The following is a 6,000-nucleotide window of genomic DNA, read 5'->3' as shown; positions in this document are numbered from 1 at the left end:
GTTTTAAAATGTTTTGCGTTTATTCCTTATTTTGTCTTTTAACTATTATGTAGTATTTTAAATGACTAATGTGCGCACACTATTTTGATATAATGTAAATTATGTTTTAAATTTTAATGGTTTTATTAAGAAGGAAAAATTTACCCGCCATTTTTAGTCATCGCGTCAGCCCGGTCCTTACAGTAAGAGTGTTTTTAGCTAATTATTTTAACTACTTAGCAATATTTGTGGTTAGTTTCTATCTCTCTTGTCACTTGTAATGCTATAAAATCCAAGTTCAGTATTCAATAATATCATTGAAAATCCAATTGTTTATGTTTCTTGCTTAGTATTTCTTATGTCAAAACATTACAATTGGTTTTAGAGCCACCGCTAGGCTTTATAGAGTTGCAATTTTTTGAGTGAACAAACATTTTGGCGCCATCGTTATGGGGAAAGACTTGCAGTAGAGTGCCGCAAGAAGAAGCGAGATGAAGAGGTAAGCCTCACACTCACGCAAGATCAAGAGTCCACACTGATGTTGGTGTACATGCTCAAAGAAAAAGGAGAGGCATTATGTGCATTCAAGAAGTTCAAAAGTCTCGTTGAAAATGGGTCTAATCACAAGCTGAAAACCTTGCACATCGATCAAGTGGCAAGTTCTTATCCGAGAACTTCTCAGAATTTTACGAAGAGGAAGGTATCAAGCATCAACTCACCGCACCGTATACTCCATAACAAAATGGTATGGTTGAACGAAGAAACTACACCACAATAAACACTACAAGAAGCTTACACAAGAGCATGTAGTCCCGACAATTTTATGGGGCAAGGCAATACAACCTGTAGTTTATCTTCTAAATTGTTTACTGAAAAAGGCGTTGGACACTCGCACCCCCTATTAAGCATTGTTCGATAAGACACCTCACTTCGAGTACCCAAGTGTCTTTTGTTGTACAGCACATATTAAGACGACAAAGCCATATATCAAAAATTTTGATGTCAGAAGCCAAAAGATGACATATTTTGGCGTAAAGGATGGGACCAAGGCACACATGTTGTATGATCTGCAACATGACAAAATTTGTGTAAGTAGAGATGTTGTATCCATAGAAAAGAAGAAGTGGCATTGGTGCAATGTTGGCGAGAACAAGCAAACTGTTATAGAGTTCACTACTCTAGAAGAAGAGGGAGACGCAACAGACCTAGAAAGTGCCCCTACAGCAACACCAACAAGTCCACAAATGTCATCATTGGTGACACCACAAGGCATGATGGACTCCCTAGAACAAGAGAGCTCAAGTGAGAGCATAGGAGGATCCACATTAGAGGATGGACCAAAGAAGATTCGTTCTCTTGCTGAAATTTATGCGGATACATTTGAAGAGAATTAGATCCCGATGAGTTAGTGTTGCTCGCAACAAATGATCTGACAACCTACCTTGAGGCTTCAACTGAAATGATGTGGCAGGGGCCATGCAAAAAGTTCTTGAAGCCATTCAGAAGAACAAGACATGGGCATTAACTAACTTATCGTCCGGACACAAGCCCATCGGTTTGAAGTGGGTGTTTAAGTTGAAGAAGACTAGTGAAGAAAATTTCATCAAGCATAAAGGAAGACTCGTGGCAAAAGGATACGTGCAACGACAAGTAGTTAATTTTGAGAAGGTTTTCGCATTGTGGCTAGACTGGACACTATAAGGTTAATTCTTGCTCTAACAGCTCAACACGGGTGGGAGGTCATCACTTGGACGTCAAATCAACATTCCTAAATGGTGACCTCCAAGAAGAAGTGTATGTTGCCCAACCAGAAGGGTCCATCATCAAGTCGAAGAGCACAAAGTTTACAAGTTGTCAAAGGCCGTCTAGACAAGAGCTTAAAGATTCTCTAAACTTCATGAAGTGCTCGCAAGAACAAGCATTGTATACAATAACACAATGGGACTGAAACACTCATTGTTGGCATGTACGTTGATCATGTGATCGTCACTGGTACAAGTGTGGAAGGTGCCAAAGAGTTCAAGCAACAAATGATGAAAGAATTTGAGATGATTGATCTTGGGTTACTCACGTGCTACCTTGGTATTGAAGTAGACTAACGAAAAGATTGCATCATGCTAAAGTAATTGATCTATGCTAAGAATTTGTGCAGCCATTTAAGATGGAGGAGTGCAACCCGACCAAGTATCCCATGTTAGCAAAGTTACAACTCAGGAAAGATGTTGAAGGAAACTTGGTAAATTCCACTAAGTATGGGCGTGTCATTAGAAGGCTAAGGTACTTTACTCATACTCATCTGGACCTTTCATATGCTGTTGGGATAATGAGTAGGTACATGAAAAAGCCCACTATGATGCATCATCAAGCAATTAAGAAAATTCTCCGCTATGTGAACGGAACCACAAGCTACGGGTTGAAGAATCAAAGAAGGTGAGGTCCTAAAGAACTAGTTGGTTTTATCGATAGTGATTTAGCTAGAGACATTGGCGATAGGAAACGCACCGCAGGAATGACGTTTTATCTCAACTAAAATTTGATCTCTTGGCAGTCTCTGAATCAACGAACTGTGGCACTATCTTCCTATGAGACCGAGTTCATGGCAGCAACTATGGTGTCGTGTCAAGCATTGTGGCTGAGAAATTTGTTGAGAGAAGTGACTAGAAGTGAACTAAAGTCGGTAACTCTCTACATCAACAACAAATCTGCTATTGCACTCATGAAGAATCTGATATTGACGGACGCAGCTAACAGAATTACATTTGCTTCCACTTCATCTGTGAGTGTGTTGTGAAGAGACAAATCATTTTGGAGTTCGTATGCACTAGAGAGCAACGTGCATATATTCTAACTAAGGCCCTTACAAGGATTAAGTTTGCAGAGATGCGGGAATTGTTGGGAGTGAAGATTCTCGAACAAAATTAAGTTTACGGAGGAGATTGTGAGCTAGTAGAACAAGTTCCTAACTTATATAGTAACTTTAGAAGAATTGTTAGTAGTCTTAGTAGAACAAGTTACTAGCTTATGGAGTAATAACCTTCGGAGAATTATTAATAGACTTAGTAGAAAAACTTACTACTTATGGAGCAACTATAGGAGAATTGGTAGCAGTTGCCAAATTGTGGACCAAGTTTTGTGGTTGTGAACCAAACCTTATGCTTGGTTAAAAAGATTTTTAGTGGTTCATTACTCGAGTAGATGGTTTAGGAAACAAGTTTAGTGCTTTCTCTACTATAAATACTAATGAGAAGTATTCTATTTTCACAACAACACAACAACAAAGGAGAAGTGAAAAGTTAAGTGCTTAAGATTACTTTGTTCCAAAAGCTCTCGATCCTCAAGTTTTTCCTTTGCCTCTTTTACTTGTTTTACAATCGTGGGTTAAATCCAACATTTTGTGGTTACCATCATTAGCATAACCGCTTGTAACAGTCCCGTTAGGGTAGTTATGGGGAAAAATGTTGCTTGAGAAGCGAGTTGGGAGTGGCACCGTTTCATTCAGTCAATTCACTGACTCCTAGCGTACTGCACCTCTTCCTCTTCTACCCCTTCCTCTACCACTAATAGGGGGTCAGCCCCTATGCCCACTTCCTCATCCTCTAGGTGGAAAAGTTGAGCTGAGAGAAGCTGATATGAACTAAGAGACATCAATCATACAGTATACTTCAATGAAGATCTAAAGAAAATATTGTTGTTGAAATTATCATAAGATATTTCAATTCATGTCACATTCAAGAAGAATGAAGTTTCTGTTGGGTATTATGTCCTAAAACTCATAGTTTGTAAACAAAAAACATATTCTATTTTCAATAAAGTTATTATTAATCTAAATTCAATAAAATAAGAACATTCTGACTATAGTATGATTACTTGAACTATATGTAGAGACATAAGAGTGGATCAAGTTCAAGTATATAGTCAAAATGATCTATAGTACATGGATAAGGCTGAGTACCTTATCCTGGGGACACAATGGATGCAGCACACTTTTGTATATGACATAAACAATGTGATCACTAAATTGTACATGCGAAAACATGTGAGTGGGGGCGTCCTATGCAATGAGTATTGCATAAGATCAGACCATGAAGAAAATGACTCTCACTTTATAATGTCGTTTACTGTTGAGACTGATTTTCTTTTCATTTGATAACCTAGGTAACTCGATCTTAATCCTAAGCTAACCATGAACTCTTGTTTATTCGAAATTATCCTTAGATTTGCATGGGTGAGAGTGGCTCGAGTTCGCCAACTCAATAGGCCTCCCATTTCAAGGGTAAGACTGGGTGAATGGCTGGGGACGTGGGGTGCAAGATGGAATTTGCTCCTACCCACTTTCAGGGATTGAAGAGAGGTAGTTCCCTTAAGTACTGACTCCAAGTCTTGAACAAGGGGCCCCACCCTCTCATTGGCCTGAGAGGGATTCGGTTTACAGGTTGGACCACAAACCAATTGTTCATTAGAGGATCAGTGGGACTTAAGGAACAAGAAGTAACTTCAGGGGTAAAACGGTTAATTGACCCAGCTCTAGTTACGAACAACCTGTGAAGGATCGACTTACTAATCATGGTTATATCAAATGGACAGAAATATATCTATAGTGAGAGGAGTGCAACTACCAGGCTATAGTGGAGTGTCCTAGTAGTTAACGAATGTTGGTTAACAAAGTTAATGAGTTTAGCCGGTTAATCTCGAATCATTGGAGCCCATGATCTGTAGGTCCATTAGGTTCCTCTACTAGCTCATATCGGACTAAACCTTAGAATAGTGTGATGAGTGAGTTCGAAGTGTTCGAATTCAAATTGTGGAATACACGTTAAATATATACGATATATTTAACCGCATTTTGTTTTAATTATGAATTAAACACAAAGAGAGAATTGGAGATATTTAAATAAGATTTAAATATTTTAATTATGAATAGTGATTCATAATCAATATATGCCACAATTCATTCGGATTGGCATTTGATTTAATGTTAAATATTAATTGTTTAATTAATCATTTAATATTATTTTGATTTGAAATTAATTATTTAAATTAATTGTTGAATTAAAATAAAGAAAGTCAAAATGTTGACTTCACTTCATGGAAAAATCCTTGTTTGAGTGAGTGGAATTTTGAGTGTCAAAATTTGGTAGTCTCAAATTTGCATGGACATGCAAAGATGACTCTATAAATAGAGTAATAAGGTACATGGAAAGTTTGCTTGAAAAACTTTGAGAAAATCTCTCAAAACTCTCTCTTTACATATACTAAATTCTAATCAAGTTTAGTCACTCATCGGATTCCACAATCCCGTCTTAAGGCCAGAGAATAGTAGGGAAGACACTAGTGGTTGTTCAAAACCGGTTCATGAAGAAAAAGTAATTTGAACTACAAAAGGTTAGTATTCAAACTCATTGAGTTTTAATGCTTTTGAACATGCTAGCTAATTTACTATAATTTATGTACTTAGAGTGCCTAAGATCCAAATTGCTTCCGCACGTGTTATAGTAACACCATCAGTTCCATGTTATAAATTTTGGGTAGATTACAATTTAGAGTAATTTAGAGTTACTTTTTTCATTAATGTATTTTAAGACTTTTTATTTACTTTAGGTTACAATTACATAATGGTTAATTATGACTCTTAAGTATGAATGTTACAACTCTTGGAATGTCTTTAATAGTTTCATTTTGAGGCTATATAAAGCCATGTATGTTGTATTTGTAAGAGACTTTGAAAATATAGTAAAAGAAGCATTTGTGCTTTTCTTTAGCCATTGCAATTCTATGTAGTTTGGGTTGCATGTAGAATCATTCAAGCTCGACATGATCAATCTTGCTTGTGGAGTGATTCGAATCTCAATCAAGTGTTCTTGCCTTGAGATATTTGATCAACAAGAATCATTCAAGCTAGACATGATCGATCTTGCTTGTGGAGTGATTCGAATCTCAAACAATATTCTTGCCTTGAGATATTTGATCAACAAGGCAATCCGAATTTTACTCCCCTTGTAATGATTTCCACATATTAGATAG

Source organism: Cucurbita pepo, unplaced genomic scaffold (genome assembly GCF_002806865.2).
Source record: "Cucurbita pepo subsp. pepo cultivar mu-cu-16 unplaced genomic scaffold, ASM280686v2 Cp4.1_scaffold000337, whole genome shotgun sequence".
In the NCBI taxonomy this organism is placed as follows: domain Eukaryota; kingdom Viridiplantae; phylum Streptophyta; class Magnoliopsida; order Cucurbitales; family Cucurbitaceae; genus Cucurbita; species Cucurbita pepo.
Note: the sequence above shows the minus strand (reverse complement) of the source record.